This window comes from Zonotrichia leucophrys, chromosome 11 (assembly GCF_028769735.1).
Source record: "Zonotrichia leucophrys gambelii isolate GWCS_2022_RI chromosome 11, RI_Zleu_2.0, whole genome shotgun sequence".
Lineage (NCBI taxonomy): Eukaryota > Metazoa > Chordata > Aves > Passeriformes > Passerellidae > Zonotrichia > Zonotrichia leucophrys.
The window spans coordinates 15,410,674-15,437,332 of NC_088181.1; the positions used below are offsets into that span (position 1 = coordinate 15,410,674).

General features: G+C 40.4%; 2 long non-coding RNA genes across 2 annotated transcripts; one reads left to right on the top strand and one right to left on the bottom strand.

Annotated features, from left to right (window-relative positions):
- Positions 1-21,995, top strand: LOC135452807 (uncharacterized). The gene is made up of 3 exons (XR_010441701.1): positions 1-191; positions 1,837-1,917; positions 21,916-21,995. It is a non-coding gene; the product is annotated as an uncharacterized LOC135452807 (long non-coding RNA).
- Positions 20,740-24,827, bottom strand: LOC135452806 (uncharacterized). Its single transcript, XR_010441700.1, has 3 exons — positions 24,792-24,827; positions 23,835-23,994; positions 20,740-20,877 (listed from the first exon to the last, which is right to left on the bottom strand). It is a non-coding gene; the product is annotated as an uncharacterized LOC135452806 (long non-coding RNA).
- Positions 24,828-26,659: the final 1,832 nt, after the last annotated feature.

The window sequence follows — 26,659 nt, forward strand, 5'->3', positions numbered from 1 at the left end:
TGCAGGGGCTTCTGGCAGCAGCAGAGGGAAAGAATTCTAATGCAGGAGATTCCAGGCTCAGTTCAAGGACAAAAAGATTGCATTGCCCTTCACACGTTGGGAAGGAGAGTCTAGGAGAGCCTTGATGTATCTCTGCTGAGCCTGCTGCAGTCAGAGAGATTTGACACCCCTGTGGCATCGCAGGGCTCAAGGTAAATTTTTTTTAAATGCAAGAGGAAGCACTGGCGAACTAACTCTTATGAGCCTAAGAAGGCAGCATCAAAAAGTGGTGTCAGCTGCCTTTGAAGGGAGGTCTGGGAGATGAAGAGGGATGGAGAAGGCCAAGGGAGCCCTGGGATGCTGAATGTGCAAATGAAAGCAGTGTACATCTATAACTTACTTGAACTTATATGGATGCTTGCCAGTACATTAGGGTTTAAATGCCAGTATATTAGGGTTTAAATCCACCTTTATTTTGGATAGTTTCTGGACTTTGCTGCTTTTTCAGAGCCCACTCTTCACTATCACTGTATGACACTGCTCTGCATTATACAGAAAGATTATCAGAGCTTTACTTTCCCATCTGTAAAATGGGGGCAATATTTCCTTTCTCCCAGCCTTTATTCAGCTTACAAGGCTCCTGTGACCAGAATTCTTTTATTGCTTGTTTCTGTTGTCTCGTACAACAAGACTCTGATCTCAGCTGAAGCCTGTAAGTATCACAGAAATATAAATAGATAATAATAAAGAGATGATTTTGACACAAGAATGGAATTTTATATTCTGGAGAGTGAAATAAAATATGTACTAAAGTCTACTAAAGTGTAACCATGAGATCAAATGATAAAATTCTTCTGGCAACAAAGAGTTGACACAAATTTGTGAGATTAAACTGAACCAACTCAACGGAGGCTTGTTCTGGTGGTTTATTCATACAAAGCATATGAAAAAAGTAAGTGAGATGATCAAATTACCCTCACAGCATGGATTTTGACATGGATGTAGACTAACTGAGTCACTGGAGGACTGAGCAGGTGCGTGGTTCTAATTATACCCTCAGTCTTGTGAGGAAGGAGCAAACTTCCCAGTTGCTTCCCTGGTGGAGATAAGGTGTTATCAGCCATCAGCAAACGAGAGGGGAGAACAAGGACAAGGCACCTGATGGGAGAAAGAGGAGGAAAGGAGGAGGAGAAGGCAGCAGATTCCTAATGTTACTCATCTTTTAAAAATGTACACACACACACACACACACATGGACTCTGAGCCATTTGGATGCCACTTCTCGTACTCATTTCTGGTGTCTCTGAGTAACCCTTCCTTATGGTGAGCCACACAAAATTCAAAATTCATTTTTAACATTTTCTCTTTTATGGGCTCAGAGTGAGAGATCTGGCTAAATATAAGGATTTATTTGTTTATTAATTAATCAACAGGATAGCTAGGAGTTACAATCCAAACTGTCCCCACACACAGGTTTTTATCACCATACACTGTGCCCCTAGGGGAATACACATCTTTTTTTCAGGAGTATAAATGGACATTTCTATAAATTGCAACTACTTGGGTGCATGTAATATGCAATATTATTCATCTTTGTATTCCAGGTGAATCCAGACTAGACTACCAGCCTCTAGGGGAGTCTGCTTCATATAATTATCAGTATTCAAAGAATGATTGTAGATGTTGTAGCTTAACAGCAGGTGAATGGTCCTTATCTGAATATTAAATAAAGTGCAACTGGATTTCTGGGTTATCTCTGGCTAAATGTTTGTAAAGTCATTAGTGAAAGCATGCAGCTCTAATCCCCACCACCCTTCTTACAAAGGATTTCCACTTTTATTTTTAATTCCTTTACAGGGTGAATTGTTCATCTCCCCTTCCTATACACACAGTCTTGTCCCTTGGTTGGACTACCAGAAACATCAAGGAAGCTGCCTTGTAAGTAGTACCTACACTTTTAATTTTTTTTTTATTCCTAAACAACAAAAGAAACCAAGAGAAGAGTGACAAAGAGAAAGATTTATTATTTCCTCTAAGGACTATCAGACTCTGGGTGTTGGGGAAAATCTCTATAGTAAACTGCTCCTTTGTCCTCCCAAGTGCTGGGAACTTCAGCTCTATATTCAGCTTCCTTATTGCATGATCTAAGAGAAGCTTTATGTATTTATTTAGTGAAACCCTTTCCTTATTGTTCTAAAATGGGGGATTTAATATACTTCAAAACTGTTTTAGTAGCTTGATAGTGGTTGTTATGTGAATACAGTAGATAGCAGTTATGAGAAAATTAATAGAACAAAGAAATAGAACAAACCCACCCCTGCTGAGCAGAAGGGAGAGACCAGACTCAGCACAGGAAAATTTCTGGAGATAAAGGAAGAGGAATCACCATGGGACCATACAACACAAGGGTTTGAGGCACAACCCCTGTTTCAGTCCCTAGATGTGAAGAGCACAGTGGTGCTACATTTTGAGGAGCAATTTTCAAGACAGATATTCTACATCAATTATCTGGGCCAGGACATCACCCACATCCTTTGCCAGGCACCACAAAAGCTTTGCACCCACCTCAGCCTGGGCCATCAGTGGCAAAGCTTCCTCTCACAAAAACTGCAAATATTTTGTGTTAATTGAATTTAGAAAGAATAGAACATTAAATATGATGTAGCTGAATATTAAAAACCAAACACAACCTTTCCAAAATGGAGCCACCACTACAGCAAGCTATACACTATTTATTTGTACATGGACTCTCATTTATTTTGAGCTGTAACACATGCTGAGTTTTTGGCCCTGGCATAGCCAATCCTCTTGAGTTTCCAAGCATGAAACCCCTCACTGCTGCTGTTTCAGGCTTCTGCAGGCTCAGGCAGATGTTTCTACACCCATCTGCAAAGATTTCTGTTCATCCTTGCAGAAATGCAGGATAGAAACTCTTTTTTTTTTTTTTCCAAAAAAGGAGGAAGGAAGAGCACTGAGCACGATTTTGTGCTTAGCTCTGAATTGTCCAACAGCCTCAGGGATGGCAGAATGCAGGGGACTCTGCTTCTCCATGCCAAAGCCCTGTTCCCTTCCACAGCAAGAAATGGCAAGAGCTTTTTCTAGCAGTCAGCACTTCTGTGTATTCTTTACTTAACACTGAGTAAAAATGTAAAGCTAATGCACTTTGGAAGTGAGCTGCTTCCCACTCTTCCATCAAGAGATGGGTGTCTTGGAGCTCTCTAGCTTTTCTAGCTTTGTTCCTTGGGACATCTTCAGTGGATGTTGCTGAGGACTCATTCTGGGCTTTGTACCTTTGCTACCTCTGCCAGGAAGGAAACAGAGCCTGGATGTGTGAAGTGTTTTCAGTCCCACATTCCTGACTGTATTCATATGGAGTGAACTGCACATCAACTGAAGTATCAGCTCTGGTACTCCTGTTTTCATAGTGTGAGAAAGAAAAAAAAAGGAAACTAAGTTTTTTGGTTGTGCTTTTAGTGGAGATGATCTTTTAAAGGGAAGGGCTGTGCACATTCAGGCAGGACCTTTAGGTGCCATTTCAGGGCTCTTTCCTCTAGGACCAGAAGTACTTTATTTTGACTGGAACAAACTACATAAGTTAACAACTCTTTTCTATTTGGCACTTTTATGAGTATTAAAAAAACCAAAACTCCCAACTAACATGCCCACCTCACCTCGCCCCCTGCACAAAGAAATTTAAAAGGTTCAGCCAAAACTCTTCTGCATAGTTCAAAACCCAAATTTTCATTCTTACTCAAGTGTGAGTCACCTGTAGTCATTGGAATTAGTTCTGAATTAACCTTAAAACCACCCATTTTCTAATAACACTTTTTAGCAATACTTGAAGTCATGTTATTTGCATTTGCTATTATTTTTATAATGTCTTGAATCACTTAAACATCTACTTAGTTAGGAGTAACCCTTTAAAAAGCCATTTGCACTTAGAAGTCAATGGCCAAATCCAAATCCTTGTGAACCTGGTGGAAATTCTGACACTTCTTTCAATGGTGAAATCTTAATTTGGTGGAATTTACAGTAAAGAGGGAGATGATTTGCTTTGGGAGTGATGAGGGCTGGCTTTGTCCCTGTCATCAACCACATGCTGGCTGATTTAAGAGTGAAATTTGGATCTGCTCACAGAGGCAATCAATCATTGGACTGGATGCCCTTGCTCAGCCAGGCTAAGCAGTGGGACAAACACAGGGGTGTAATGGGAGAGCAAAAGAATAGTGAATTTTAGAGAACCTGAGCATCTCTCATGTTTCTGTACCATGTCCTGAGAAAACTTAAAGCAGTCAGTTTATCCAGCAAATGACTCTCCTGTAGCTGATTGACTGAGGCTGGACCTTGTGCTCTTTTTTCATAACTTCCACCACTTTCAGGGCCAATATTTGCATGCAGGGGAGCTGCACAGAACAGCCAGAATACATGCTGGCTGTCATCTGAGGGTGGCAGAGATGTTTCCCATCACAGATACAGATCCACCATTGCCTCAGCAGGTGCTGCCAGGTCTCCTGAGCAGATCTGTGATTTGGCAGAGCTTTTAAATATGCACAGACTAGAACACCCCCAGCAAAGCAGGCCGGGTTTCAAGCACTGTGGTAAACACTGCAGTACATATTTTGCAATTGCACAATATTTACATTAGGAATGTGGTTGTTTCCAAGCCTACAGCACACAATCATCTGTCAGAGTCTGATGGGAGCAGCTGCTGAAGGTGGAACCTTGAGCTGAGGTGCCCATGGGCAGGGCTCTGGCTGGGTTGGAGGCTGGGATAGGGATGCAGGCAGGGTGGAATGACACTTTACACTCATGATCCAGCCCCACAGAGCCACAGAGAGTCCCCACAAACTGCAGCAACTTCCACAGGGCAGGGGATGAGCCCTGACCCAGCCCTGGTGCTCCTGCACTGGCACCCAGAGTGTGCCCTCAGCCTTCCAGGACACACAAGGGGGGCCCAGAGCAGGTAAATCACTGCTGGCCATAGAAACATTCCTTTACAGGAGAGGGTGTGAGCTATGCAAATATCTACTCTATAAATCTCCTATGTGGCTTTGAAGAAAAACAAAAACGCCACTTAAAAATTTGCTCCAAATTTGGCCGCAGTGTAGTTTTGTTAGTTCAAAGAAATGAAGCTAACTTTATTGTTATTTGTGTTTAGATCAAAGAAAACTATGAAAATAAACATTAGACAGAATGATAATCAACACTGGAAAAGAAATGTTTACTAAAGATTTTCTTCTGTGTTCTCTTACCAGCATTAATAATATTTTCTTTTTCTAAAGTTTTCTTGCTTCCTTCAAAGAGATTGATTTCAGCAGAAAGAACAAACATATGCAAATAAACTGAATGATGTTATACCCCCTGCCCCTATCCCCCCAAACTACATCAGATAATTCCATATTGTTAGTCTGCATTACATTTTTATCAGTTTTTTGTCTTAATCAGATATGAAGCTCTTGCAGTACATCTCTAGAACTGGGCTGTGACCCTGATGTGACTGTACAGCACAGAAGCAGCCCTAACCCTGCTGTAATCTAATAGTTCAAATTTAACGGATTTGTTTTTTCAGGGGAAATAATGGCTTCCTGTCACAAAACACAGACACAGATTACATATCTGATAAATGGCTTTGGCATGATTTTTTCATGTAACACACAATTAACAGTGCCTCTCATAGGACTCATGCTCTAAGGATTTGGTGAAAGCATGAATAAGTTCATTACTATGCCTTTTCTTAGAAAAAAACACCCAACATTTCTGCTGGTGCTTTAAAAACAAATATTACTTTGTTTAGAAAGAGATCACCTATACTTTCCAGCATTAATTTAGCCTCAAAACACTATACTGAAATTATTGCCACTGAGTGCTGATGCATTTTTTTTTTTCATGAGGCATATAATTATAATTGATAACCCAAAATGGAAATGGGATAGTTTTGATTTTATAAGCTACCACCCATACAAATACTGAAAATTTCCACATTATAGCTATAATTGTTTTTTGTCATGCCATAATCCCCTAAACATTATCAACTAATTAATAGCTGAACAATACATAAGGAGATCTGCAGTTCTGTGGGTAGAATTGGATATTTTGAAGGAGTTCTGCAGTTTGGTTTTGAAGGCACAGCTCAGAACTGCTTGTGCTGCCTTCATTGGTTATCTTATCTTCAGGCCACCCAACCTCCAGCCTCACCCTGTGAGTTGCTAACTCCCAGCACTTACAATGAGGTAATCATCACCTTGTAGTGGGGTGGTGTGAATGCTGGTCAGATGGCCTGTATTTTATTAACAGAAATAGGGTCACAAGTCAAATACATGCTTGGGGTCACTGAGCAAATACAAAAGAAGATTAGAGGAACAAAAAAATGTGACTGGAGGGGTAAAAATCCCACTGGGGGTTAATCGAGCAGAAATGTATCAAAGAATGTAAACTACCCTTTCTTTTGTTATTCATCATATGGGACACAGCTCCTGTGTCCTGCTGGTTCCAGCAGATAGGACAGCATCTCCAGAGTGCTGTCCTTTAATGAGCTCTTTGGACACAGGCTCTGCCAATAATAACTCTGCTATAACTACTGCTACCACTCTTAAAACAATAAGAATTAAAACCACTTAGCATAAATATAGAGATCAAAAGATTTGCTTCACCTAATATTGCACTACCCAATGACTGCCCACAAAACTAAGAATAAAACAGCATTCAGTGTCACTGCTCTGGGAATCTCCTCTGCCTCCAACATGAAAAGACCGGACCAAGAATTGTCTTGCAATGTAAATGAATTAATAAAAGTATTTCTGAAGAGATGGGATTGCATTGGCACAGCTTTAGTTTTTCTAAGAAAGACTGTCTTTTTGAGTGATGTAATAACAAAAAAGGAGCCAGAAGCCTGATCAGCACAGTAAGTACAGGACTTGGTAGGGCCCAAAAGACAGCAGTCAAAAAAAATCATAGGGTACTTACCAAGCTGCAGCTGATTTTCTCTTCTGATACATGTTCATCGCTCTTTCTGTGACAAGAAGCAGAAATTCTGTCTTATTTGAACTACACACATTTGTCTAATTCTTTAAAATCCCAGCAGTAGAAAGATTCCCTTTTCATCAATTTCCATTTATTATGCTTGTAGCTACATATTGTAATATGAATTCTTTTATCCATGTATACTGCACATCTATAGATTTTATGTTTTCACACATCACATGAAAAGCATATTTCAAAGCTATTGCATTATCATGTGCCAGAAGAATATTGCTGTGGGAATGCAGACACATTACCAAAAGTACAGAATAAAACAAGGAAGTGAGAGTCAGGAAGGAAGGAATCCTTAGTGCTATGACTGTGAGCCTCTGACTTACCGCGCAATGTTCATCAAGTCTCTTAATCTTATTTTGGCATCCTTTATATGTAAAAGAAGCAATATGTCCTTCTGCAAGGCTGAAATAAATGTTAACTGGTTCAATCATGCCCTTTGAGAGCAAAATTGGAATTTCTGTCATCAACACCAAGATGAGCCAAATCAGGCTCAGAGACTGTACATCTTTACGTGCCAAAGAATAACACCACACAGATGAAAATTTCATGGCCAGACACAAACTGTGGCAGACGACTGAAGGATTAATGTGAAATAAAATGCAGTAAATTTGAGTTTTCCTTGAACTGAAATCGAAGCATTCCTTCATTACCTCCCCAGTTATCTATAAAGATGCTTTCCCATACCATTTATTTTCACTCATTATATCTCTCCTTCTGGAATATATGCGTTTCATCCTGCATCTTTTAGCAAAGTCTGCATTTAACTTATATATTGTCCCTTAAGTTTAAAACTAATTTTGTGCTTAAGTGCTTTGCAGGATTGAACCTTTCTGGGGCCACATGCAGGGTTTTTCTCCTCCTGGGATGATGAGAGCTGAGGCAGTGTGTGCACACTGTGTCAGACCTGAGATCAGCTGCCAAGTGTGGACACCCACAGAAGGATTTTCTTTACAGAACTATCTTAAAAATGGAAATGTCTGTCTCCTCCAGCTATGCTGGCAGACAGTGTTTACCCAAAGATCCAGATACACAAGACCTTGTTATCAACTGCAGCTTTTACACAACTTTCAAGTAAGTTAGTGGGTTGGAAATCACACATTTTAGAAATATTTTCTGAAGGATGTGATCATATTTGCTGCCCTTGAAAGTGTTTAATGTTGCATGTTCATTACATATACAAATTGCCACTGAGTGGATTTATAGATGCTTAGAAAGTAACAAAGATATTTGATACACAAAAAAGAAAAACCCATAGAGCTACACTGACATGCAATTAATAGATTTCTAAAAAGCCACTAGCAAAGAGTCTTTCCAAGGTTTACATTTTAGTGGTTTGAGTACTGTCCACTGAAACACAACATTCTGAAGTCTTTCTGCTAACTTGATGTAGAAGCACTACTGAGAAGAGTTAGCTTTTTAATAACATGGTCAAAATATTTTAAGAAATATCACTTCACAAGCTATAACTAATCAATTTGCACCTGTATTATGTGGAGGAGACACACTATCCACTCTGGACAGCAGAGCTGAGATGTCCTGAGGTTTGCACAGTGCCAGCAAGCTGTATTACTACTTAAAGGCTTGTGAATAAGAACTTTACTGCAGTCACAACATATACATTGGGCTCTTCCAGTAAATTGATCACTCAAATAAAAAGAAAGGAATGTTTTTGATCTGCAATGAAGATGAGCAAAAAGTAAGCCTGCTCATCTTAACACTGCATTAGGGAAAAAAATGAACTTTGATCTATCATATTGCAGAGCTGCTTGTATTTCAATGGCAATTTATCAATTTTTAATAGTCAAAGCTCCTAAGTAGTAAAAGCTTCTTAGACTTCCTAATCTAATAGCCAGTATTTAAACTTTTTATTCTGTATGATTTACAGAAGCAAGAAAGCAACATCATTTCTTAAATATACTTTCTTTTGTACCATCTGACAGAGTCCAACACCACTAAATTGGTGTAAAACAAGTGAAAAATCCCACCTTAATATATCTAATCTTTACTTAGCAAATCTAACAGATAGCAGAGTGCACCAGCAAGAGGCCTGAGCTCAGGTGGGGATGCAACAGCATCAGCGCCAGGGGATGGGCAGGGTCGGTGCCAGCCCTGCCCTGCTGGCAGTGCCCAGCCCTGCAGGCAGCAACTGGGGAGCTCTGGATGTGCCCCAGGGCTGCAATTTGTCTGTGTGGGCATGGAACAGCTCCTCTGCTTCCTCCCCCAGCCCCAGAAGGGTGAGAGAGTCTCTCCCAGGGTGTGGATCCAGCTCCACAGCAAGTCCCAGTTTTCCCTGTATCCCTGTGACAGAGGAGAGTGAGGACACTCAGCACCCCTGGGCCTATCACACAAGTGAATCTAAAAAACCTTAAGCCTGTCTTGCTTTAAAAAGGTTACCTTGGCAAGTCCAAGGAACAAAGAGAAGCATTTAAGACTGCAGATTTAAACTTGCATGTTGTTATTGCTAGACATGAAAGCCTTAGGTCAGAATCCAGAATTCAACCACTCCGAAAATACATGGAATCCCCACATCTTATCATAATGTCACAAAATGCAGAAAATTACAAATCAGTTTTAAGGCAAAATACATGACAGCAAAATATAAGTACACAAAAACTACATTAAATATCAGTCTTCATTTGTCCCTACCACTTCAACTTACCTCTCAGCTCCCAACTCCTGGCTGCAGTGCACAGCTTGAGATAGTCTAAGATCCATTTTAGAGTGGACTGAAATATAAATGACAGTTCGCACTACACATGAACATAGACAACTGTATAAAATATTTAAATAAAGACAGAAAAGAACAGAGGAAACCAACAGAGCCTTTGGCAGACCCAGCCTTTGGGAATTTAGCAGCTTGAGATTCATTGCAAATTTCATCTTTAATGTTATTTTTAGTTCAATATTTTGTAGCACTCAGAAGTAAATCTTTGTGTGCTGTCTCTCCTCCTGCTTTTGCTGCTTCCTTTTCTGATCTTGTCTTTTAAAGAAACCTAATATATTTTCAATACAATTGATTTGTGACATGTTTTGTGATATTTGTTAAAGTTATCCTGTTTTTTCATACAATTCAGTGAAAACCATTACCCTGTTGTTTCTTTTAAAGTGCTGAAAAATGCTTGTCATAACTGAACAAAATGAGACCCCCCAACAGTCTTTGTTCCATCACACCTTGTGTTGCATTAAATTCTCTGACATTAATTTTGATTCTTGGGTTAGAGTCAAACTCTTTTTTTTAAACCTCTCACCACTGTGCCCAACACTGCCATGTACAGTGCATTTCCAGAGCAGTTTTGATTTTATCCTTTGTCTCTCTCCCCAGCAATCTGACTGGAATGGTGCACAAAGCACAGGGCTAGAGTGCTGCACAGAGGATGCAGGACAACTACAGCTGCAAGAAAATGCAAACTGCAAAGTTCACACCCTGGTCCACCCCACTGTAGGCTGCTGTCTGACCATGCTCAGCTGTCTTGTACAAGCCTACTCCTATTTTTAATGGACTTCCCAAACCTTTCTCCCTCTTGTTGGTGCAGAGATCTCAGGGAACATATTCTCCCATTACTATGCTTGTGATTTAATACTTGTGCCACAAAGAATGGCCCTAAAATGGGCTGTTCCACCTCTCACAGAACTGAAACCAGCACTATGATGTGAAAGGGATGGAAACCATACCAGACATATAAAATAAGACTAAGGATACTTATCTGTGCAGTGTGAACATTGTAAAACTACTTCTGCTTTAATTAATTTTAATTTCATCAGCTTGCAGTTGTAGTTGGGAATTTTTCCTTTTTTTCACAGAAGGATTCACAAGAGGAGGGAGGATCTTGTCTGATCACAAGGCTTTAAAATTGAAAGAGGTATTTTATTTCAAAAACCTGATTTCTAACATAAAGAGACATCATTTAACAGTTCCCACAAATGCAGGGACTAGGAGCCTCTATTAAATGACCAGGCATCAGTCTTAAAACAAACAAAAGAAGTATTTTATCCCCACAGTGCGTAATGAAATTACAGAACTCATGGCCACAGGATGGTGTGGAGGTCAAAAGTGTAAATGGACCATAAAAGGGATTACATGAAATCATGCAAATGAAATCCATCACTAGCTACTAAACATGATGATCAAGATCCAGCCTCCAAATCAAAATGTCTCTGACACTGATCCTCAGAGGGCAGGAGCACACAGGGGAAGAAGGATTGCTCTGCATGAGAGATATATCAGAGTTCATACACTTTTTCCCCAGACATTTGCTCTTCTCACTCTCAGAGGGAAAGCACTGGATATTTTTTCTGACTCGGGGTGGCAGCTACTGCGTGTGTTCTAAAGTCTTCAAAAATCCGAACTCATTTTATTTGACACTGTATGTTTTAGAAATGTTTCCATTTGAAATTCAAGATAATTAGGGGGAAAAGCCTGTAAAGAGTCAAACAGAGGGCAAAAAGAAACAAAAGCATCCAGAAAAGATGGAGTTCAGAACATTTTTTATGAAAGTCATATTTTGCCATAGATTTGTGCGTCAGAGTCAAATCTTGCATTACTCATTTTGCACTACAGAAAAATATTTTCCATCCAATGATTGCAAGAAAGGAAGCCCCCCAGTACAGAAGCCTATGCAGTGCCCACCCTCCAAAGGGGCTGGGAGGCTGAAGCAGCCTGACAGACCCATCCTGTAAATCTGAAATGGGTCCCTGTGGCCTCTGCAGTGCTGAAATCACCGCTCGCCTCTGCTTTCACTGCATTGAATAATTTGGGCCTCTCCCTTTCTGTGTGAGTCAGGTTGTGAAAACTGAGCCTCCTCTGGCCTCTAGGATTCATAAACACCTGCCCCATTAGCCCACTTTCACTATTTGTCTAATGACAACCACAAGTAATGACCTGACTCGAGGCATGTCAATATTCTGCCAAAAACTACCATTCTGCCCTCTTAGCCACCTCCTCCCACCCACCCATAGGTTATGGAACTGTGGGATGGTTGCCAAAGAAATGCAATAAAAAGTAGGAAATGACACATACAAATAAAATTCACTTACCTAAAAGCCCTGTTCATCAGATCTCTTTGTGCTGCCTCCTCCCCCACCATCCACTCCTCTACTTCCAGCACTTGTTTCTCCTCTCTCTTCATTTCCTCTTCCTTTGCTGTGTTTTTTCTTCACATGTTCTACATTCTGTACTTTTTTTTCTTCTCTTTTTATGCCCTATGTTTTTTCTTTGGCTGAAATAGAATAAATGAATGCTTTAATAATTTTCCCTTGCTTTAGAGCCAGTAAAGCATTATGGTGTCACTTAACCATTTTCTCTTTCTCTTACCAGTTTTTCGGCCTTGTTGTTTTGTACCCTTTTGCTGGCCTTCCTCCATACTCATCAGTCCCTCCTTGCAATTACTCCTTCCTCAGTGACTTCATGTCCTCTGTGTTATGTCCTAGTGCAGTCTGAAATGATCCAGATTTCCAGGTGGATTTTTGGGCATCTGAAGTTTTGATGGTGGAGGGAGCTCATCCTAAACATGTGAGGCAATGCTGAGCACTTCTGATGGAAGTTTCTGGCAGCACAGCTGTGGCATTAGGGAGAATCAGGGATGTGAACTGGAGTGGAGCAGAGTCCTGTTCCAGTGGTCAGGGGCAAAAATCCCCCCTTGCTTAACTCTAAGCCACTTATTTCTCTCTTGTTTCCTCGGCCTTTAAATACTCTAAATCACTGCCTGAGAATCCATTCCTGAAATCTGGAATATTTATCCTCATGGATATCCCTCCTGCCAAGACTACACAATATTAGGAATAGTACTCTTAACTTGTGGTTTTCCTGGTTCTTAAACCCCCTCTGTTTGTCTGTGGATCCCAGCAGGATTTTGCTGCTCTGATTTGGGCTGTACTTGCTGCAGGAGAGCCTGGCCCTTGCTGAGCTGTGGCCCCTGGAAGCTTTGCAGGATCATGGCTAAACACAAACTGGTGTTCTTTGAGGTTTAGACTGGCTATAAACCACTGAACACATTTTAATTCATCCCTGTGCCCCTTCATTCCTGTTAGGTGCAAGTACATTAAGACTTATAGGGGAAAATATTATTTCAGGTTTGTGAGATAAGGTGGTGAAAAAATGGAAGCAGCAAGCACCAGCTTTAGTACATATTTTCTATGCTAAGAATTGAGAGAATGGGGGATTTGGTCTAAAGTAACAAGCAGAGAAAGGGAAAGAGCCTGACTAGCTGAGAATTTCATGCTGTAAACACTATTTTAGAAATAATCTTTTTGTGTTTCTGTTCTTTACCTTTTTAACAGCACAATTACCCATGACAATATCAATTGAACAAGACATTAAAAAAAAAACCCACACAAGCCACCTTAATGAAATACCATATGCAGCTCAAACAACAAAAAAGATTCCCATTTTGGGGGCTTCTCTCCATTTATATTAATGATCACTTTTCCTGTGGAAGAATTGCACAATATGGGTTTTTCCTGCTTGTTCATAATAGGTCATTCATTAAAGAAAATACTGGGAAATTATTTTCTGTGTCGGTGGATACAGGATGCCATCTGGGAGCTGAAAAAATGAACAGAAATCAGACCGGAAAAAAAAAAAATTAAAACCATGAAATTAGTTACACTTAAGGCAACCAGCTGAATACTTTCACAACCCCAGCCACTCAGACAGGCTGCAGTAATTGGTGCTTTGTCCATTTCCACGAGGGATGCTCTCTCACAAGGGGTTCCTCTCTGGGTGATTCAGTGCCACATCTTCCCTGGGCTGGTTCCTCTTTGCATTTCCTCCTGCAGTTTCTCACTGCACTTCTGCCCTCCTCTCCTTGTGCTCTGCTCCCTTCATTCCCAGGTGCTCTCTGCCCAGCCCTGTAACCTCTGCCGCTCTGATGGATCAGCCATTCTCCTCCCCAGGTCCAAGAACAACAGGTAGATCAGAAAATCTCTTCAAATGTGAAATTGGCTTCTCTGACTCCAGTTCCAGGGTCATCAAAAATTCAGGGCTCATCATTTTGGGATTAGGTGGATGGCTTAAATACATCAGCTGATAAGGAAATCACAACAATATAGTTGTGATTCCAAGGTAATCAAAAATTCAGGGCTCATCATTTTGGGGTTAGGTGGATAGCTTAAGTTAGAAGTACATCAGCTGATAAGGAAATAGCAACAATATAGTGAGGAATATATTAAGATGAATATGGCCATATGCCAATTTTCTCCCCCTCATAAATAAGATCCTTGTTTACCAAATGTTCAGTTTTGGTTATGTCACTATAAAAATCAAGCAGCTGGTAATTCAGGCTTGATTAGCAGGTCTCCAGTTTTGATTAGTAAATTACTGTAGTAATCAAGGTTAATTCTCATTTCAGAGCTATGCCACAGATTTTATTTCTTCCAGACAACTGGATTTATCATTCTGGAGAAGGAATATTTTAATAAATATTACAAAAATATCCAGAAATAGATGAAAAAAAGCAGATCCAAAGGGGCTTTGAAAAAATGGGAAATCAGAGCAGAAATGCTGCTCAAACATGAAACAGTTAATTTCCTAGGAATAAAATTCGAAGCTGCAATTTTGCAGTAGATTTCCACATAATATATGCAGAGATTGCATTGCTAATTCCTTTTACCTAGTGTTTCTATTTCTATCTTTAAAAATTGTTTTCTTTGGATCTTCATCTTTCATTTTAAAATAAAAAAAAAGTATACAGAGAGGCTTAAAAAGAAGCCCAAGAGACCATTATTAGTATAGAGATAAACAGTAGAATGGATTCTAACTGAGCCAGAAAACATCACTGTAGAATTTACATAAAATTTAGTTTTCTACCAAACATATTGCACATCCAGTTCCAGCTCATCTCATAATGAATATTCAAGCTTTCGAATGACCCACATGTCCCATAAGTGAGCAAGAGTCCCCAAAAGCCATCATTGTTGTTGAAGAGGCACAATATTAAAAAACACTGAGAATTCATTAGGGATTTTTTTTTTCCATGAAACTTTTACAAAATCTTTAGCCTGCAAATGCTGCGATTATTTGAGCATACAAGTCTGTCAGGGATTTGAGGCTGGATAATAAAGTCTTATATGGTTTTTAATTAGGATGATATTATTATTTTCTAGTCATAATTCTGGGTCAGATTCTGTGTATCTTTCTCACATCACTTTTGTATAATTAGAGCCCAAATTATCTAAAATAAATATGAAGTTTTGCTTTATCTACTCAGTACTGCATGCTTTTCCCAGATAGGAAGAATAGACCATTTTTAGATCTACCATAATATTCCACACAAAATATTAAGATAAATTTCTCCCCAATAATACAGAAAGAATTGACTAAAGAAGCCCTACAATATATGAATATAGAAACTAATTACTGAAATTCAGTAAAAGCTGAATTCAGTATAAAATTATGCGATTCCTATGTCCTTTGAGGGAAAACCAAAACCACAAACCCCAAATCCCTTTTCTAGAGAAAACATGCCATGTCCTTTTGTAAAAGGCTGGGGAGGAACCTGGAATTTACTTCTATTTCCATATTCCACTGGACTAATTTTGCTACGAACAGTTTCCTTGTGCCAGTGGAAATTGGGGGGTTTGGATCAGACCAGGTTCAAGTGTGCTCCTAATTCAGCACCTTGTTCCTGATGATGGCAAACAGAAAATGCTTCAGAAGGTTCCTCACCAGTGCTAGAAAGTCAATAGCTGTCTCAAGCAAGGAGATCCTTATCCTTCCTGCCTCTTTTCCTTTATAAAGTCCTAGATATTTAACATTAGGTCTTATCTGCATGGTTCATTTACAGCCCTGCATCTAATGACCCAAACATTGGCAGAAAGAGGAAAGCAACCTGATCTATGAACATTTATTTAAGATTAACACTTTGTTAGAATAACAATCAATTTGAGTGGAAGGTAAGCATACACAGGCTGGATTTACTGAGTATGTTGAGACTTGTCTCACTTTCACACATCAGCAACTTAGGAAGCCCCAAAATTTGCAAGAGAAGAGAGGAGAAAAACATTTTCAGGCAGAAAGCCTGTAGAATAAACATTATACTGTGGGGTGGGGGGGGGGAATGGTGTGCTTTTTTTCAGTCTGTGTTATACATGTAAGACAAAATTCACCTGGGGAAGGAAGGGCTGGGGTGTGGGGGGAGCAATTGCAACCAAGCCCTGCATTAATAGGGGACTTCCACAGATTCCTGGCCGGTCTCCAGCAGTACAACAGCTCCCTGAATCTGGCAGGTTTTACTCATTGCTTTTGCGCATGTTTTTATTTTTGGCTTTGGCTTTCCTCTCCTTTGCCGCTCTTCCAAGTTCCACAGGAGGAAGCACACAGCTGTCCTTCCTCAGGAGCTGCACAGGAGACAGTGGCCCCTGGAACCACCTCTCCCACCAGCCCTTCTGATGCAGGCACGTACAAAGAGCTTGAGCTTCATCCCCAGCTCCTCTCCTGGCAAAACTGATTCCCCAAACGGGTGAATTACAACCAGCAGCCTCCAGGCTGCGGTTGCAGCATGGATAAAGATATATTTGAGGATATTAACAAAATTCAGAATAACATTTAAAACTACAGCCCCCAAGAAGTTTTGTGTTGCCCTAGTGGGAGATAAAAACTTTGAATGGGAAGGAAGAACTGCCTCTAGACCCCTTGCATATAGAGACAGGGTGGCCAACAACTGACTCTGCTGGTATTCACCACCCTCTGTCAGCTTCCAAGCAATCAACATAAAGGGAATACAACTAGGGAGTCACTGCAATCTTGTTATCCCCTGCAGAACAATAGTTTTCATAAGAGCAGCCTGGCCTAGTGTAAATGAGAAAAGTCATAAGGTTTCTGGAAAGGTATTTATTTTATCCACAGGTAGGATTGCAACACGGAATGTGATAGTCTCTATTTAGGGTGATTAATAATATGTTATGTTGCTTGTTTTGAGTAAAGACTATAGGCCAACTCCTGCCCTGGCTCAAATCCCATTGAATCAATTGTTTAGCCTAAAAGAATGGATTACAGGATGTGGCTATAATTTATGCATATAAAAATGCAGAGGATTTTACTTTAGGAACAGTGATTTTTATTCCTGTGCACTGCAGTAGTGCCTAGAACCTGAGCTGCTTCTCTCAGGACAGTATCCAAATGCACAGGAATTCCAGGCAGGGACTGTACCCCAAAGAGGCTTTGATCCAGGCAAAAGACAAGTGACAGCAAACAGATGGGGAGAGGGGCAGAAATGACAAGGTAACTGGGAGATAATTATGATCACTATGCAGTCACAGCACATCAGCTGCTTAACCACTATCATTTTTTTAAGGTGTCACAGCAGAGGAGAGTTTTAAGGGAGGATGTGAAGAAGGGCAAGTGTAGTAGCTTGGTAGATTCTTACAGCAGTGGACCCTTGCCGAAGAAAACAAAATGACTACAGTCCAAAATTTAATAAATCAAAATTTCAAACAAAAATCTGTTGTGAGTGGTGGATACACATTGATCTGTCAGTACCTTATGGGTGTGATAGGGGAAAACAGTCTTGGGAGAGCCTTTGGTGGGCCTTAAAATATCCACAGGATGTTTTTGGCTGCAAGAGAAAAGGAGGAGCTGATGAAAGGGTGCACAGTGGAAGAGGGAAAGGATTAAATATGAACATTGCAAATGGACCCCTGCAGTGGAGTCAGAGAGAATGGGCAAGGTGTGTGCCTGCTAAAGCTGGAGAAACTGGGACTCAGTGCTAGTCTTCAATTTTGGCCTGTGCTTGTCAAAACTCCAAACTACAAAAATCAGATAGTTTGTCCTAGCAAGCATAAATCTAGAGAGAAATATGTAGACAGACATAATGTATAGAAAGACACAATATCTGGAAAAAAAGCAGGCCTAGAACCTGAGATGATGGTGCTAAAAGGGTGATCACAGCTTTAGTTTTTGTTTTGCAAGGCACTGCTGGCATGAGAGTTCCTGCACTTAAAAAAGGAAACACTTCTGAGACTTAGGGCATGAGCAAAGTATATGGAAAAGTGAGAAAAACAGATGACAAAAAGAACAAAAACTCCTCTTTAAACATTTGTGCCATTTTGGTTTACTTTTTCTCCATAAAAGTTAGTAAGGTTTATAGTTCAATAAATAAACCACTGAAAACAAACCAATTTTTTTGTCACACATATAAACTCAAATTTTGTGTGTCATTGTGGGAACTGAATGAAAGAAACCTAGGCATGGAACTGCTTACACAAACTTGTAGGAGTAACTTTTGGATAGCCTGAGCAGTTGCAACTCAGATCTTACTGTGAGCAAAAATAGAAAGGACACTGTGCATGCTACTGCAAAGCAATTTTTATATTATAAATATGTTTAGGTGCTATCTAAATTACCACCAGAGCTCTGACCTTGATTACAAATGATCATAAAGTAAAGAATACTTTGAAGTGCCCCAAATTGTAGATCAAAATGCTTGTATATTCATCACTTTGACTAAGATCCAGCCAAGATTTTCTTGGCTAATAAAGACCGTAAATTAAATAGAAAACAGGCCCAGTAAAGAGAGGTCATGGCTGCTTTTTTAAATGCTTACAGTCCTTTAGGGCAGGATGTCTGTGCTGCTTTAATTGTTTAGAGTTTCACTTTCTGCCATGGGAGCTGCAAATGTGCAAGCCTCTGCCTCATAATGCTGCAATATAAACCTCCATTTAAACTTGATGGGTCCCTTCTCATTGGAGTTTTATTTTCCAGGCACTTTTGTGATGTGCTCTTTTATGAGCAGTGTGAATAAATATGATGGCAATATTACCTATGCAAATGGGCAGAACTAAAATGTCTAGGGTTAAGAAAAAAACAACAAAAACTCTGTTTTAAAATAGAACCAAAATACCCAAAACATCAACTACATTTTTCTTGTTTTAATAATGAGTTTGTTCTTGCCAGTCAGCATTTCTCTGCAGCACAAACTACCCACGATCTGATTGGCAAAGTGTGAAAGTGAACCTAATTTCAGTCTTATTTTGATTCTTCCTCAGTGTGTAGATGTGTGACCACCCTGGGGCTGTTCAGCAATCCTAACTTTTGGGAGGATCAGATGCTTTCCCATCCAGTCCACATGGAGAAGCTGCCTGGCTGTGCCTGATAGAGTGCAAACAAATATTCTGTTGTATGAGTACCTATGATTTCTCACACCATCCCTAGCAGGGGTGATGTGAGCAGAGCTCTACATTTCCTAATAAGCAGATTTTGCTTGTTTGAGGACTCTCCAATGAATCAACTTTTCAAAAGTCTTGAATGCCAGTCAAAGGAAGCATCTTTGGGGATCATGGCCTTTAAATATAGCAGAAAATCCACTTCTAATCCCGCTGGAAGTGGATCTCCCCAGACACTAATGGTTTCTATATTTAAGTGATAAAATCATTGTGACTCACCAGAGCAGGACATTGGATGGTCTCAGATTCTGTCATTTGGTTTGCCTGAAAAGGAGCCAAGAATGAAGATTCACAAAGCATATTATGGATTTTGTGAAAACACGTGATTGTTAGAGAAAAGTGAGCTGTCAGCTCTTTGTGATAGTCATGCAAGGGGTGAGAATGGAAGGGCAGGAGATGGGAGAGGAGCTCAAATTCATTGTGTGCTACTGGTAAAACACCCCATCCTCAGTTATACCAAATTAAAATTTCAATTGTGCTAGAATCACACTACACTAAAGTGCAGATTTCTCAGGACTAGCCTGGAGATTAAGCTGTTACTAATTAGGATGTCATGATATTACTTAGTTCAAGACACTCTTTTGGGGGAGGATAGTGCAGCAGAAAATAGACAATAGCCAGTGCTTCACCGGAGAGCACAGCTTCTCTGTAAAATTCACATTGCTCCTACTGATTTTTTCCTATCCTCTAAGCTGAGGGTTGGCCAGATTCTCTTTTTTAATTACATTATTGTAAATCTGCAAAAAAGAGTCCAATTAATTGATGAGGGTTTTGTAAAAAAATACAACAACAAACAAACAAAAACCACTGAAGTCACAAATGAGACATTCCTATGTTCCCTGTATTCTGCACTGTGCTTTTTCTTTCCCTCCTTCCTTGCCACGTTCCTTTCCCAATCTCTCTACTTATTTTATTCCATCCTCTTCTACCCATTCTTATTGATGTTTTTTATGGCTTTGGGTGGGTGGTTAACTGGCATTAGGAAGAAAAGCCATACAAAAACATATCCACATATAGTACCAGCCAGAGCACCTGCCTCCTTTCTCTTGGTTACCTCAATGTCATTACGAAACAAGCTATATATTTATTATTTAAACAATATTAAACAGTAGGGGAAAAAAAAAGAGAACAGTGTGGTTTCCTACAGAAAGAGAAAAGGAGCAGTTAAATGAGTACCTTAATTCCTTGCAATTGAGAAGCTGTTACTATAACAAACAGCAGCAAGACTTTTAAATCAGGCCTCTGGAACAAAGCATTCCAGTGTCACTTTTACATTAGTGATTGCAGTTGATGTCATTTTCACAAAACAAAATTATAACCAAAATGGATATTTCAGGTCAGAGTGCCACAAAGAGTATATAGATACATTTCCATCAATAAATCTGCCCTCTTCCTGCCCTGACATAAGTGTTCAACCCCTTGTGATTGACGTTTTTACCACTAAATTATACTATGTCTGCTTCTAGAAGAAATGTCTCCATTACAAAATTAGCTAACCATCAACATAACATAAAATAACTTCAACATGGTGTCATTTCACAAGAATATTGATTCTCACAGACTTACTGGATTAAATCCTGGTTTCCCATAAAAGGAGCAGCCATTATGTCTTTGGTGGACAGAAAAATATATGTCATGGAAAGATGTATATTGGGGTGATTAAAACTTCATTGAAGAGCTCAGAAGCACAAGATTTTGTCCTGTAGCAATCTGAAATTAAGAAAATGGTCAAATTATACATAAGAACAAGGCTAAAAACCAGCTACAAGTCTGTCATTTTATTTTCCTCTGCTGGAAGATACTTTTGACTACTGGTTGCACAGGAAGAGTCATCAGTTATTCTAGACTGACTACTGAGTCTGCCAAAGACCTAGTGTAGCTTTTCCTTCATTTACCTCACCTTCAGTGCTAATACCTCACACCTCACAGGATGTTTTGACTAATACCTGAAAAGACTTTGAAATTCTTAGCTGAGCAAAGCTATTTAAGGGCAAACAATCACAATATGTAGCTGTAGTTTCTTTGTACATCAAAGCTCTAGAAAGACAGGCTACTTAGAGGACATATTTTTATTATGGCCTTCTCCACTCTGTTTTTATGAGACTCGCCCTGTATTTAGCATTGAAATAACAATGAGCTAAACTCATTCTGGGCAGAACTTTGTGATTTTAGTGAAATTACTTTGGAGATAAATTTGGCCAGATTCTCTGTGGCGACCTGCATATAAGAGAAGTGTCTAAAGGAGAAAATACCACTTCTATGACCACAACTCACTCCAGGTACACACAATATTTTGAGTTTCAGCCTGATTTCTTCAAATGCAGGTGAAAAGGTCTCCACCGAGAGAGGCCAATGTCAATTGTTGTACACACTGTGCTGTCCTGAAGGCTCCTGCTCTGCTCAGGGCTGGTGGTGTGCTCAGAGAACAGGAGTGAACAGCTGCCATATTTCTCACTTTCCATCAAGTACTTGTCATCTCTCCTCATCGTGGAATGAGAGTTTACAATCCCACTGGTGCTGCACTCCCTTGCAAAGGAAAGCTGGGTGCCGGGCCAGCTCCAAGAGCTCTCAGTAATGAGGTGTAAGAAAACTGGGGAAGCATCAGGCTGTTGGGGGGGATGGCAATCCCAGCGTCCAGGGCAGGGGGCTGTCTTAGGGTGAGAATGGGGCTGTGTATTCTGTCACCATCTGTTAGAGGTGGGGCATTATCTTCTGTTCCTTGTGCAGTTTTCTTTGTCTCTCCCACAGCCAATCCTCCCTCCAGGAGATCTCTTCTGTCCATGGCCACTGAGTGTCCCTGCATGGCTGATCCAATTCCAGCATCCCATGGGGAGATGCTCCGCCCAGGGGAGGAGCCAAGCATTCCTACCTGGATCCAATCTGAGGTTTGGGACACCACAACAGCCTTTGCTCACTGCATTGCCAGAGGAGCAGCTTTCTGCTGCCCTGCATTGCCAGAGGGAGCCCAGGCCCATCTCCAGCAGCCCTGGAGCTGCAGAGGAAAACTCCCCCCTTGTGCAGGATCCCTGCTCCAGCAGGAGCACAGCTGGGACTGCAGGAGGGCTGAGCCCCCATGGGATGGGACTGTGCCACCACCCTGACACACAGGGGCAGGGCATGTGCTGACTCTGGCAGCGTTGTTCTGTGTTGCTTTGTATTACTGCATTGTTTATTCTACTTTTTTATTTTCTTCCCTAATAAAGAACTGTTATTCCTGCTCCCATATCTTTGCCTGAGAGCCCCTTAATTTCAAAATTATAATAGTTTGGAGGGAGGCAGTTTACATTTTCCATTTCAGGGGAGGTTCCTGCCCTCCTTAGCAGACACCTGTCTTTCCAAACCAAGACAAGGTATTCCTTGAGAAGCAAAACCCCATCCCTTGACCACACCTTGTGCGGGTTTGTGGGGCAGGGGCACATGTGGGGTTCTGCTCAGGAGCTCCCTCTTATCCTGGCTCTGTGTGGCAGGGAAAAGGAGCACTTCACCTTGGGAGAATCAGTCTGTGGCTGCCTGCTGGTGAAGGATAGTCTGTCACCATTCATCCCTGCCCATTAAGGCTCGGAGAGGACAATGTTACCAGTCTCTGCCCATTCAATCCTTTTTTGTTGGCACATTACTATTTTATCATTTTGATCTTCTCCCTACTGAAGATAAAAGACACCATGGGCGGGATTCATGAATGACTACTGTTATTTATCGACCCAGGACTTTTTGAACATTTTTTCCCCTCTGATTCATGAACCACTTTTCCATATTCGAAAAGCAGTTCATAAATCGTTCAGCACCAGCAGAAATTAATAATAATGAATTCATTTACATAAAAGGACTCATCCTGCCAGTTGCTGATAATGTTTGAAGCCAGAACCTTGTCGGCAAACAGGATTTTTGCTGGCAGTGCAGGAAATAATCTTTTGTTTATAAATTAATTAAAATATACTTTTTCTCTGCTTTTTAGAGCTGCTGTGGGGATATGTTACATTGGGCAACATATTACGCATTTTCTTTTCTGCTTTGGTTTTTTCCCCTAAAAAATGGTTTTGCCTCAAATGGAAAAAAGGATATTTGGTAGCATTAAGAGTCAGATTTTAAGAGACAGTAATGTGTTTTGATTTGTTTTAATGTTTTGAGTGAGGGTTTCTGCCTAAACCATTGGCAGTTGCATTTCACAAGGGTTGGTTTGAATGTATTCTTTCCTGTGGATCCATCTGTGTTCAGCTCTCCCCTCCCTAAGTCTCATCCTGAGTTTCAAATTCAAGTGAACTTAAAATCATAACAAGAACCTCCCACGTTTCCTCTGAGCTGAAACCCACGGGTTTCACATGATTCTGATGCAAAGCTATCTATAATCAGTCCCAGGTTTATTTTTGGAAAGGAAGGGTGACCCTGAGTGAACACTTCCACAATGCCAGTCAAGGGGTAGAATGTGTGAATGGATGTTCAATGCCATGCTTTGCCACACCAGTGCTGTGTGTGTTCCATTAGATCTGAATGCCCCAAGGCAGTGCCCCTTCCCCAGGACTAGATTTACATCACTTACCCAAATGAGAAGCTCATGGCCTTGCTGTGCTGTGGGACAAATTTCACAGAAAAACAACATTTCCAAGCCCACCCCATAAATTTTCCTTTGGATCACCAGCCCAGCAGAGCCAGCACCACACAGCCCTCACCTCAGAACTTTCCTGGCTGCCCTTACACTCCTCCAGGGTACTCCATGTGCCAGGGAGATCCAGGGCTCCTGTGAAGCATCTTCTCTCCCCGTGTGCTCTTCATGGAGACTCCGTGCCTGCAGCAGAGTTCGGCTTCCAGGTCAGAGCCCAAGCCTACAAACTGTGCACAGCAATGGCCAACACTGCTACATTTGCAGCTGCTCTTTGCATTCAGGCCCAGCTCTTTGCAGAGAAAGCCAAAGAGCCCATGCATGCTGCTTTTCTAAGTCACAGACAACAGCACTCGGGGAGATTTGCAAGGAGGGAAAGGAAATAACCATATGAAGACCTTACACAAAAAATACCCCCCTAATTACCTCTTAATATTTTGAAAAGACTAAAACACTTGAGTGTCAAGTATCATTGCAAATGAGTGGAAATATTTCTTAGCTTGTTTATTTCTTTTTGTACAGCACCATTATTGGAAATTGGGATATGGGAAATGATTTGATGGTTTATACAATTTTTTAGCGTTGGAATTTGTCATTTGGTACTCTCATTTTAATTTGTATTTAAGATTTTCTTTGGCATACACAGAACTGAGTGCTATCACAAAGAAAGACTAGAATTTGGAAATGTGTATTATTATGATTATTATGATTATGATCTGCATCCTATGTATGTGTAGGGCTTCAATAGAAAAACCAGTTTTAAAAACTACAACAAAAGGCCTGAATTGTCTGTTTCTACTTTTGCTCTTAATTGGTGACATCTGGGTTTTTTGGTATTGAATGAAACTTTTATTTTGTGTTTTTGAGAAGGAAGAGTTGGCTGACTAGTTGTCTTTATATGGTTTAATTTCCTCTCATGTCCCCTTCTCTTTCATTTCACTGTTTGAAGACTTCTAAGGTAAATAATAATGGAGCCAAAAGAGCTCTCCAGACAATTCACTGGACTGTTCTGAGCTGAACCACTTACCTGGAGCATGAACCTGGGCAGCTCACTTCAACTTTATGTCTTCATCTGTAAAATAGAGTTAATGATTCAGCTTAGAAAACTTTGAGTTATGCTCACCAAAATCATGATATAAATTTAATATATTATTCTATTAGTATTCAGATCATCTTTTCTATGTAAGCTTCTATGTAACAAATGGCATGTTGCTTCTCCAGTCTGCTTGATGTAAGTTTAGGTAATTATTGATATTACCAGTTACTGCCAGTTTATACCAGCGTGTGACCAGAAACAGCCTATCACAGGGTTTTCATGGCTGTATTTGCTACATTTGATCCTTGGCTTTAGCAACTCTTTATGGACTTTAGTAAAAGAAGGAGATAGAAAAAGGAGACTATTTGGATGTGGATCAGAAAACAGAAACTGGAATCAAGCTTCTCAGCAGAAATCATTTGAGGGACAGACATTTTACTCTCTGTGGCAGTAAGATGACATGCTAAGCAGACTGAAAGCAACATTCATAATTTTAGGAGCCCACTTTCCTCAGTGCATAAATTCAAGACATTGAGATTGTGACGGCTAAAGCATTTGGAGAGGTGATTGTGACAAGGACAGGAGAGAGGAGGGCTCCTGGATCATACTGTCAGCAACACCAACTGAAACTGTGTTTACTACTGGAGAGAAGACAGCAAACTGGGAAATAATTTCAGCTTAAGGTTCCCTAAAATACATTCCTGTCCAAGCAAGGGAACTGCCAAGTGCAGACTGCAAACAGAACAGGAGGTTTATCTGACTGTAAGACCCTGATTCTTTACAACCCTCAGCTGCACAAGGATCTTCAGCAATATGCAAAGTTCCTGCACACTAGACAGGCTTTGGAAAACATCCTACTGCAAGTGAAACTGAACTATGAAAATGTATCAGCCTGGATGAATGAATGCCTGTTGGGACTTGCAAAGAGCCACAAAGTCCTGATCCCTGCAGGAGCTGCAGATGTTGCTGGAAGCCACTCCTAACAAGAAGCCAAGTCTGTAGCTGGAGCTGCTCAGCACCTCTGAGGATTTGGCCTCCAATTTGAGCAGCCCACAGACCCTAAAGCCCAATCCTTGGAGGCTCCTGAATAAGCTTTAGGAGGGGGAAAAATCTGAGGCAAGCTTTCAACGTTCTCAATTAGCTTCAGTAAGGATCTTCAAAGTTATTTTCATGAGGGAAAGGGATGGAAAAGTAACTTGCTTAAAGGAAATCTGAAAGTCTGGGTTCTGTTCCTGTCCTCTCCAAACATAGCAACAGAGTTTTCAGGAATGGGCCAGGTCACAAAGGCAAGTTGGAAAAGAGAAATATAATAAAATCAGAAGACTTATTGTGAGAATCAATATGTAAATGCAGTCATGGTAAATGATTCTATTACTCATTTTCACATTTCTGCAAAAATTATAAATGTTTTTCATTTAGCAAATAATCCCAAGATTTTAAAACATCAAATAAACTTTTTGTCACATTCTTGTCAAGCACAGGAGATCCTACTACATGGTCTAAGTAGAAAGTACTGTAGGGCATATAAAGCAAATGGCAAGTTTTAAGAAGCAATTGGTATATGGATTTTAGTTGCTTTTCTGGCTTCCTTTTTTTTTCCTTGATAAACTGGAGAGCAATAGCCATGAGATGTCAAATGTCTTACCATTAGTCTCCAGGGAGAAGTCCCTGTCTCCTTTCTGCACCAGGGCTTGAATCTCCAGTAAAAATATTATTACCTTCATTCAGTAGATGCACTGCTCCAAACTTTGACAGATCAAAATCCAAAAATCAATTGGATTTCCCAAAATTCTGAAAACAGACTAAATATCCATGAGACTAGGAAAAAAAATCAAAGAAACAAGAATTTGAAACCCCCA